This window comes from Canis lupus, chromosome 38, assembly GCF_003254725.2.
Source record: "Canis lupus dingo isolate Sandy chromosome 38, ASM325472v2, whole genome shotgun sequence".
NCBI classification, from domain to species: Eukaryota; Metazoa; Chordata; class Mammalia; order Carnivora; family Canidae; genus Canis; species Canis lupus.
Window position 1 is genome coordinate 20,447,694 of NC_064280.1, and position 11,291 is coordinate 20,458,984.

The window sequence follows — 11,291 nt, forward strand, 5'->3', positions numbered from 1 at the left end:
GTGGTATGGCAACCAGCTTTGAGTGACCATCCAGATTTGGTCCAGGGATCTTTGAGCTGGATGACTACCTGCTCTAAAATGTAGTTCCTTCTTCTATAAAACAGAAAAATAACACCCACACCATTACATAAGGATTAAATCATGTCGTATACGTGACATATTCACTACAGGGCTTAGCACATAATGGAAGCCCCCAGAATGGTAGCAGTTATTACCATTGAAATAACTTTGAAGTCACATTTGTAATCACTATTCACCAAAAGAGCCATAATAATTAGAAGATAAAGTAGTGAGGAATTTTTTTTTAAGAGATGAATCTTGTATTAGGCCTGGAGGTTGAATAGAGTTTTCACAAGTAGAGGCGGATACAGTTGCATGAGGAGATTTTGCCTTCTGCCAAGCTGTGGAGCAAAGCTTGTTCTGCTCCCGCACAGCTGTGCAGGTAAAATTAACCAAAGCAATGGTTATAGAAAAGCCTAGTCCCCTGTCGGAGGGGCAGGCACTTGTGTGAAAGTATGACACGCAGCTGAGGCAGCCATCAGACATGCTATGCAGCTTTTATGGAAAGAACTCTTATGCAGAATTGGATTCAAATGGAAAGCCAGTAGAGGCAGTTTATGGACTTTCTAGAAAGTTTATGGATTTCTTTCTAGAAATCCATAGAAAAGTGATGTCACAAAACTTGACCAATTGCCACACTAAGATTCACCACATTGATGCTGATGCCACTCTGAATGATGGTGTGGTAGTCGAGGTGACAGGATTGCTCTCTAATAACAACCAGGCTTTGAGGAGACTCATGGAGACATTTGTCCTTGCTCCTAAGGACCTGGTTGCAAATGAGTTCTATATCCACAATGAGATCTTCAGATACCAAGACTAGTTCTTTGGTGTTTTTCACTGAGCCTCAGGAGGAATCTGAGGAAGAGGCCCAGGAACCTGAAGAAAGACAATCAACACCTGAGGTGGTACTTGATGATTCTGGCACTTTCTATGATCAGACTGTCAGCAAGGACTTGGAAGAAGATTTAGAGGAACCTGTTGCTGAATCAGAGCCTGATCCTGAACCAGAGCAAGAACCTGAGTCTGAATCCAAGAGGAAAAGTCTGAGCCAGTATTAGAAGAAATTGCTCCTGAGGATACATAGAAGAGTTCTTCCCCAGCACCTACAGACATGGCTCAGACCATCCAGAAAGACTGGAAGACATTTTCTGGGGCATTTGTGACCTTCCACCCAGTGGAGCTGTTGCAGTTACTGGGATACCACCTCATGTTGTTAAGGTACCAACTTCACAGCCTCATCTAGAATCTAAGTCTGAAGCTCAGATTCTACCCCAAAGGCCTCAGAAGGATCAAAGAGTGTGAGAACACCAAATAAATATGCCTCCCCAGAAGGGACCTAGACCAATCCCTGAGGTTGGTGAGCGAGGTGATTTTGAACCCCAAAGAACTATAAGACACCCTGATAGTCACCAACCTGCCACATGAAGTGGACAAATCGAAGCTTAGAGATTTTTTTCTGAAGTTATGGGACTATGATGGAGCTCCACATTAACAGAGGCTGGAAATTACCCCATTTGGAGTGTGTTGTGTTTGATGATTCTGAGCCTCATAGCAACAGGCCCATCATGTTCAGAGGTGAAGTCTGTCTGAATGAGGAAGAGAAGAGTCCAGCTGCCCAGAAAGGGGACAGAGGACTATTGAGATGATCACCTTGGGGACCTGAAGCCTTGGAGGTGGGCCAAGTGGTGGAATGAGAGGCCCTCTCCATGAAGGCACAGTACAGAAACCAGGATTTGGAGTGGGAAGGGCAATTATTCCAAGGCAGTGACTTGCTCCTCACTGATCTTCAGGCAGCAGTTCAAATCTTCTAACTCCAGCCAAACAGTGAATTTCTTATATTTATACATCAAATCCAGCATTTGATGTCCTAGAGTATGACCCTAGTCTACTATATACTGCTTAAGTTTGTACAATTTTACTTTTTGTGTAAATGATGTGTGCTCCCTCCTTCTCCCTTCCCTCTCCTCACCTTTTAGCCCTTCACTTCCAATTTCATGGAATGATATTTAAGAAAAACAGATTTTTAGAGAAGAGGAAAAAGACTGATTTTTTTTGCTTCACTTTTGCATATACAGACTGGACTTTTTAAACAGGCATTTCCCCAAAGGAATGTGTCCTGCTTATTACCTACATTTGGCATACTGCATTCACTGGAATATTTCTTATTTTTTATGTGTTTCAAAAGTCTGTGAGAAACACAGGATTTGATAAACATCTTGACAGCAGAGAAAAAAAGAATTTTCGCAAGTAGAAAGAAAGAATAATAGCCCTTTATGTGAGAGAACAAACATGAACAATGCTGAGAAGGTAGAAAGGAGCAGAGGGTCTTTTGGAACAAAACGTGCCAAATCAAATGATTTGGATCAAATGTAGAATCACTAGAAGATAATCAGATAGCGAGGTAGATAGATATTTGTTGTTATTATCCATCCAGCTGCCATCCGCACCCCTTAGTCAAGTAAAAGAAATCTCCCTGTTTGTGAAAAATCCATCTCATGCTCTTCAGGAAGGAATGACACCTCCCTCAAATCAAACAGGAACTACCAAGTACAAAAATGAGCAATCAACTATTATAAAACACTTGAAGAAACTAAAACCATTAAAGAGTCAAAAAGTTCCCCAAATTGAGGAACTAAATGCTTGATGAGGCAGACTAAGTAAAACAAGATGAAACAGTCACTAGAAGAAGCATAAATATCTTCAGAGAGCTAGGCAGGGATTTTACATTCATAGCAAGTCAACTTCAAAGAAATTGGAGATTAATAGTTTAAGAAAGGAAAAAGAAGGCTACATAGATAGTTAAAGAGGAGACTTAGGAGATTAGATCATTACACGAGAAAAGCCTTTTAAAACACAACACAAGAAGCAGAACAGATGACATAAAGGTGGGAATACTAATCAAATGAGGCAAATTCTAATGGAACTTTTAAGAAAGAATTTCTACTAGGTTTATATTGGAAAAGGTGAAATCCAGAGCTGCCCACTGTCATATGAAGGATAAGGCCAAGCAAATAAAAAGAGAACTGAGCAATAAGGAAGGACAACACTAGAATTCTACTTCTGGCCATGATGGAGAAACAGGAACTGGACTTACCCTTCACATAATACAATAGCAAATGACACAGAATATATGAAATAACAGTCTTAAGACATTGGAGAACAAGCAAAGTGTAGCTCTATGAGACAGAAGACCAACTAGAAGATTTTCCAGGTTGCCATACAGAAAGGAGGAACCCAAAGAGCCAGAGATGAGAGTCCAAGGAGCCAAGTCAATGAGATGTGATGGGATGCAATATCCAAGAGAAGAGAGATGCATGGAAAGAAAACTTCAGAGAGATCTGAGAAAAGTCCCCTTGAAACTCTGGCTGAGTACTGATCTGTGCATGAGTTAAAGGAAACTTCCCAAGGTTAAGGAAAGAATAATGAAAAAGTAATTGGCTGGACAATTTCCACACTTTATACAGGGCTAGGATTCATTCATGTCCCTGAAAGCAGAGTGAGATGACCCCATAATACAAAGGGCATCAGGCTAAGTCTTCAGAAAGCTGTGGTTTTAGTAATGATGTTAAATTCTCCCTACATCAAAGGCAATTTTGGAGCATGCCTTAACAAAGATTAAAAGTAATTTGGGGGGATCCCTGAGTGGCTCAGCGGTTTAGCACCTGCCTTCAGCCCAGGATGTGATCCTGGAGTCCCGGGACTGAGTTCCACATCGGGCTCCCTGCATAGAGCCTACTTCTCCCTCTGCCTGTGTCTCTGCCTCTCTCTCTGTGTCTCTCATGAATAAATAAAATCTTAAAAAATGAAAATAAAAAATAAATAAATAAAAGTAATTTTGAAAAAATTCAACTGATCCCAAGTAACTTGACCAAATTCCATAATGCCTTCCAACTCTAATAAAGAATACAACAAAATTCAACACATATTAAAGTAAAATTCCAATGCCAGGTAAAAACTGACCAGGCATGAAAAGAGCAAGAAAATATGACCTTAAGCAGAAGAAAAGTAATCAATAGAAAAAAGACCCGAAATGACAGACACAATGGTATTAACAATGATGGACATTAAAACAGCTGTTTTAAATATACTCTACATGAAGGTTGGCAAACTTTCTGTAATGCGCAAGATAGTATATGTTACTGGATGTGAAGGCCAGATGGTCTCTGTCAACTACTCAACTTGGCCACTGTAGAGCAAAAGCAGCCATCGACAAGGCACAAATGTTCACACCAAAAACTGGAAATAACCCAGACAACCATCAGTTGGCAAGTGTATGAACACCTGTGGTACATCCACCACTGGAACACTAGCCAGCAATAAAATGAATAAACCACTTTAATACACAATGAAAGGGATGAATCTTAAGAGCATTTTGCTAAGTGGAAAAAAGCCAATCTCAAAATGTTTCACACTATATAATTGCCCTTATAAAAAATTCTAGAAAAGGCAAGATACTAATGACAAAAATCATTATTGGTGGTTGCCAGGGATTGGGGGTGAGAAGTGGGGCCTGATGGCAAAGAAGTATGAAGAAACTTTCTGGAGTCATTAAAACATTCTATATCATGATCTCAGTGACGGCAAGAAAAATTCTTCATATTTTTCAAAACTCATTAAGTGTATGCTTTAAAAGGGTATATTTATAAACTAAATTTTAAAAAAAACTAAATAAAGAGATCTAAGAAATTAACAGGTAAAGAATTGAAGTATAAAGCTGAACTTTGTAATTGGCTGAAAAACACAGTGTACGCAGCTGAAGAGTGAATCAGCATGCCGGCAGATAATGCCATGCAATTCTCCCCAGAACGTGCATAACATTCAAAGAATGGAAAATATGGTATAGTTAGAAAATGTGCAGCATAGACCTAAAAATTCCACTTTTTTAAACGTGCGTGTCAATTTGTATATATGAATGTTAATGGGGGTGGGGGGCTGTCTGGAAGGATGTATACCCAAATGTTCAAGTGGAAATGAGAAGTAGAGGAGAGGTAGGAGAGTTTTCACATTTTGGTCCATTTGCCAATTAATATTCTTTCCCTATTCTATTCTAGAACTCACAGGAAACAATGGCAAAGAAAATCAAAGTACCAACTTATGAGCAGGGTTGAAACTCCAAATCATAGTTCTGCTAACAGACTGAAACCCAAGGCCCAAAGATGGATTTGAATAGCCTCCTCCCCTTCCTGCCTGAGCCCACACCCAGATTTCCAGCTAGCCACAAGGATAGGAGGCCAAAGAAAGAGGAGTGCCTGAGAACATTGAAGGAGTAAAACAGAGAGAGAGCTCTCAGTGCCAGGCTCTTGTCTTATAGTCTTGGCCTTGTAAAATAAATGCAAAGGGCATTGGGAAGGAGAAAATGATAGAGAGACAGACAGACAGACAGACAGACAGACCTAGTCTTCAGGTTAAGAGCCGCTGGGGCAGGGAGCGGGGAAGAAAGCCCTGTGCCTGACCCCTTGGTGCCTGTTCCCAAGAGTAGAGTGGTTCCCAGCCACAACCTTAGACTCAGACTAGCGTACTCTGCTTTGTGTGAGGGATAAGGGAGAAAATATGAAGCACATTCCTTTGGATAAGAAGAATAGCTAAGAGCTTGTCCTCCCCGCCCTTCCACATTCCCACACAGGATTGGCTACTTACTCTGTGGAGCCCTATGCAAAATGAGACTGCAGGACCTCTCAGTCAAAGCTTCCTAAGAATTTCAAAATGGCAAAAGCCCAGAGCCCTCTGAGTGCCAGGCTCTGTGAGTTGCCTACCCATGAAGATGGCCCCGCCCCATAGGAAATCACTCTTTGAAAATGCTGTGCTTTCAATCGAAAGATGAATGGATAAAGATGTGGTCTCTGTCTACAGTGGAATATTACTCAGCCATTAGAAACGACAAATACCCACCATTTGCTTCGACGTGGATGGAACTGGAGAAGATTATGCTGAGTGAAATAAGTCAATTGGAGAAGGACAAACATTATATGGTCTCATTCATTTGGGGAATATAAAAAATAGTGAAAGGGAATGGGGGGAAAGGAGAAAAAATGAGTGGGAAATATCGGAAAGGGAGACAGAACATGAAAGACTCCTAACTCTGGGAAACGAACTAGGGGTGGTTCAAGGGGAAGTGGGCAGGGGGTGGGGGTGACTGGATGACGGGCACTGAGGGGAGCACTTGATGGGATGAGCACTGGGTGTTATTCTATATGTTGGCAAATTGAATACCAATAAAAAATAAATTTATAAAAAAATGAAAATGCTGTGCTTTCTAAGCAAGCCTTTGGCCAACAGGGAGTGGCTGGAGGAAAGAGATTGAGATCATTGGGGAATCTGGGGGATACTTTGCTAGTGCTTACTTCTCTGTGTCTGTATCAGTCAGAGTCTCAGCAGAAACAGATGTCACCCTCAGAAAACGGTGGCTTTTTTTTTTTTAAAGATTTTATTTGTTTATTCCTGAGAGATGCACAGAGAGAGAGAGAGAGAGAGGCAGAGACACAGGCAGAGGGAGAAGCAGGCTCCATGCCGGGAGCCCGATGTGGGACTTGATCTCAGGTCTCCAGGATCACGCCCTGGGCCGAAGGCAGGCACTAAACCGCTGAGCCACCTGGGCTGCCCCAGAAAACGGTGGCTTAGGGGTGCCTGGATGGTTCAGTCGGTTGGGCATCCACCTTTGGCTGGAGTCATGGTCTTGGGGTCCTAGTATCGGGCCCCACATCGGCCTCCCTCCTTAGCCAGGAGCCTGCTTTTCCCTCTCCCTCTGCCCCTTCCCCTGCTTGTGCTCTCTCACTTTCCCTCTCTTAAATAAATAGAATCTTTAAAAAGGGAGGGGGAAGGGCAGTTTAAGAAAGTTTAATGAGGGGACTTTACATAAAAGTGTGACAAAATTTAGAGAGAGTAGGAAGTTGTACCCTTCCTAGGTGAAAGAGTAAGGGGAAGGCGTGGCCCCCAGAAATCCATACAAGGAGCAAGGGAATGCTCACAGCCTTCCATGAAGGGATAAGCCAGTCAACCAAAGGTGCTAGGGAGGTGGGCCAGAAGAAAAACACCCCAACCCTTCTCTCCTTCTGCCCCTGGACCTCCTGCCAGGGCTTCCCACTGGTGGAAGTAGAAATCAGAGGGCAAGGCAGATGGATACTGCTGCCCTTGAAGGTCTGCCTTCAGGGCACAGACACATAAGCTCTGGAAGAGTTCTGGAGGTACGAATGGAAAATGCGGCCTGGAACCAGTGAGACAGGAGGGTGAGGGCAGCTCACACCCTAAAATGGCTCCTAAAAAGAGCTAAAAAAGATTATCAAGGTAACTTCCAGTCCATACTAGTCACAAATACACAACATAGTCTCTTTCCTATCTCCAATTAGACCCAGTGTCCAACTTAGCTCACCATGAGGGTTACGTAGTGAGCACCTAATGGCACCAGAGACCAAATAAAATAATGCCATCCACGTAAAAATGCCCTGGATTTGGACTATGCAATCTCCCTCCCAGAAAAAAAATCAAAGCCTTCAATATAAAATACGCGAGGAGAGGGAAAGGCACTGTGGGGACAATCGTCTGAGAGAGCGTGAATATAGGGGATCTCCTGATGAGCATGACCTCTTTAAGGAATATTTAAGATGCAATGATGACAGAGATTCCCCGTAGGTGATTTCAGAGAAGAGAAGTCAATTAAGCAATTCCAGGGGCTTGAGATCATTCTGTATCCCACAAACACTGTCAACGTTCCCCTATGCGGTAACAGTCTGTGCTGAAAAACCTAAAGCAATTACTTTTGTCCTCCCAGCCTTTTGAGCACCTACTTCAATCAGAAGAAAGGTTAAAACAAGTGCTAAATATGTCTCTTTGTCACCATGAGGGCAGTGCCCTGCTTGATGGAAGCATTCCCGAGGCTGATTCCTTTAAGCATTTTGGGGGCCAGGTGACAAAGGTGGTCAATTGGGACACTCAAAAACAGCAATTGCCCAAAGAACTGGGAACAGGAACATTTGAAATCAATATCCCTTGAAAAATAAAGTGCAGCTCATTGCGTTCCTATTATAATTTTGCTTTGCCTCTGCTTTAGCCCGGAAACAGTAAGGACAGTTGAAAATCATTTATTTACTCATTCTTTCCCTCACGGCATTTTGTTTTGTTGCATTCATTTTGCTGCCTTTTCATCTCTAGCTATATGTGGGACATTTCTATAATAAAAGTCAAGGGAAAACATTTCACTGTAATGTCATCCTCTAGCGATGTGACCTCAGGCAAGCCAATTCATGGAAAAATAGCCTTTAGAAGCTGCATGGGTCTTAGCACCATCTCCATTCACTGTATGAATGGGACATATAGGGTTAGGGAATAATGAAGTCTCCAAGAAAATGGGGATAAGAGCTTTATCCTCACAGTATCCTCTCTAGAATCACACCCCTCTTCAGCATCGCACAAATATTTGTTGTTGCCTATGGGTTTTTTTCACTCTGAAATTCCATGACCTCATCCTGAGCTCAGTCTGCCTCCACTTCACACTACAGTTCAGTAAACCTTATTAAGACACTCATGTCATTTCATTACCCTTATTGTGCCACAAATAGTAGGTATGTCTTCTCGTGAATTATTAAAACTTTCAGTCTTGGTTTCTTTATATGGGAACTGAAATACAAATAGGATAATGTGGGTAAAGTATTTGCAAAGTACTTGGCCCATAGGAGTTTTCAATAAATGTAGCTTGTGTTGTTGTTGTTGTTGTTGTTGTTGTTGGTGGTGGTGGTGGTGAGGGTGGTGGTGGTGTGGGATGGTGGAGGGAGTCCACAGTTGCATCTCTCTGATTCCTATATTATGCTGCTAAGCCTATCTATTCGAAGGAATGTTAGGAAAAGAGTCTTGAGATGCAATTATTATATTGCCTGTGATAACCAATAATGATAACAATAATTGATAACCTCAGACAGTCACTGAATATGCTCATGGCTTTCATAAGTCAGCGTGAGAGTCCAGAGCAGACACACACATGTACACACAGGGTGGATACTCAAGAAATACTTGTGGAATGAACGAATGCCGTGGGATTGAGTGTGGGCAGGGCTTTGACAAAGTAAGATGGCACGCCAGCTCACTGCAGAGGACAAAGCACTCACTGTGACCAGGTCACCCTCTAATACAAGTCATGAGAATGAAGAATTCACAGGGAGAGGTAGAAGTAGATACCAAAACCTCAGGATGGCACTATGTCATGTTTGTTTATATCATGGGTGTTGTTAGTAAACACCCACGGTGGGGGAAGGGGGGATCAGAAACCATGTGATTGAAAACAAGAAATTGAGGAGAAAATGATGTATTTTTACCCCATGAAAACCAACAACAGTTTGCTCTGCGGTAGGTTCTTGTGTTGGTAATATTTAGAAGGAGCAAATGACACAGAAAATATAATCATTGGGGTGGGAGGGATTTATTTTTTTAAAAGATTTTATTTATTTATTCATGAGAGACACAGAGAGAGAGAGAGAGAGAGAGAGAGGCAGAGGGAGAAGCAGGCTCCATGCAGGGAGCCCGACATGGGACTCACTAAACCGCTGAGCCACCCGGGCTGCCCGGTGGGAGGGATTTAAATGGTAATTACCATTTACAAAATTCAACATAGTCATATTCAGCCCCTTCTCTGCTATTTTAAATAAATTCACACATGCACACACATGCACACTGGGTTCCATTCTAACTAAAGGAGTCCAGCAACACAGTCCCAGCGTCTTTCCTGGACTGAGAGACCAGACCATACCTGTTCCTCTGTTTTGTTTTGTTGCATTCATTTTGCTGCCTTTTCATCTCTAGCTATATGTGGGACATTTCTATAATAAAAGTCAAGGGAAAACATTTCACTGTAATGTCATCCTCTAGCGATGTGACCTCAGGAAAGCCAATTCATGGAAAAATAGCCTTTAGAAGCTGGGTCTTAGCACCATCTCCATTCACTGTATGAATTCCTAAGCATTCCTTCTCAGCCACTTTTTACTCTGCATACTCCCCCTGGCATTCTCGCCTCTTTCTAGAGCATCCACTGTCATCCACCTGCCAATTGCCGCAAATCTATCATTTCAGTCCGGACCTACCTCTTGAGCAGCACATCCATCTGAAGGCCTCCTGAACATTTTCACGGATATGCCCTGCAGTCATGCCAGACACTGTTCCCAGTGCCAAGGAATTCCTGCTCCTCCTCTTACTTCTTCGTGTTCTGTATCTGTTTGGGCAAAACCATTGCCTCTCAAGTCTGAGTCAACTCTATGTAGTTCATCCCCTTTGCCACAGTGGCCCCCTTACACTCCCACCAGGGCATTTCACTCCCCAGGAAGATTCCTGGCACACCACTGAATGCGTTGACCTGTAATTATTCATTTATATGGTCTTTTCCCTCATGAGCCTGAGCTTTTCAAAGGTAGACAGTTAAGCATGCAGCAAGCACTCAATGGGTGATTGCTAAATACACCACAGGATTTTACTGAGATTCGGTTGACCTACATAACCCTGAGGTAGAGCATTAGGGTTGCTGAACCCTTTCCTGCGGCCATTCCTTTCATCTGCTTGACTCCAGAGAGCAAAGTTGGGAAACCTCCTCTCTGGACTCAGTTACTCACCGGAATCCAGGTACCTGGACTGGCGGCATCTAGCCGAGTGCACAATAGCCCCAAGAAGTTTGGCCCCATCCAAAATCCAAAGGAACATAAAACTTCCGAGAGGAAGGTGAAATCTGAGGAGTGTTTTGTTAATCCAGAGACTGTAGAGTTGGAAAGGATGCAGATACATAGTTTATTTGTAGAAACCCAATTCTCCTTAAAAGCAGAGTTAGCTGAGTAATCATAGAGACTAGCAGTTGATTTATTTTCCTGTTAAGATGCAAATATGTAATTTAATCCAAGATGCATAATCTCACTGTCTCCTGTCTCAATATCATCATCTAAGTAAAGGAACAATCTGCATATTAGTGACCTAGTATTTCTTGTCACATAGTTTATTTTCCTCTGCAAGTACAAGACCAAGATTCGCATCAACTTTCAAACAGATCCCGGCTCTTCTATGAACAAGAAGCAGATGTAGAAATGTTGAGAAAGTGTTTGTTTGCATCACAATATGTACATCCTATGGATGTGCTCATTAGCTTCACTGTGACAGTCATTTCACAATGGATACATATATCAAAATATCACACTGTGCAGAATATCTATCTGAAATAGATACAACTTTTGTCAACTATACCTCAATGAAACCAGAAAAAAAAA

The 11,291-nt window shown here is 42.3% G+C and overlaps 1 pseudogene; it reads left to right on the forward strand.

The window, feature by feature from the left end:
- The first annotated feature begins 460 nt into the window (after positions 1-460).
- LOC112642880 (ras GTPase-activating protein-binding protein 1-like) lies at positions 461-1,831 on the forward strand (annotated as a pseudogene).
- Positions 1,832-11,291: the final 9,460 nt, after the last annotated feature.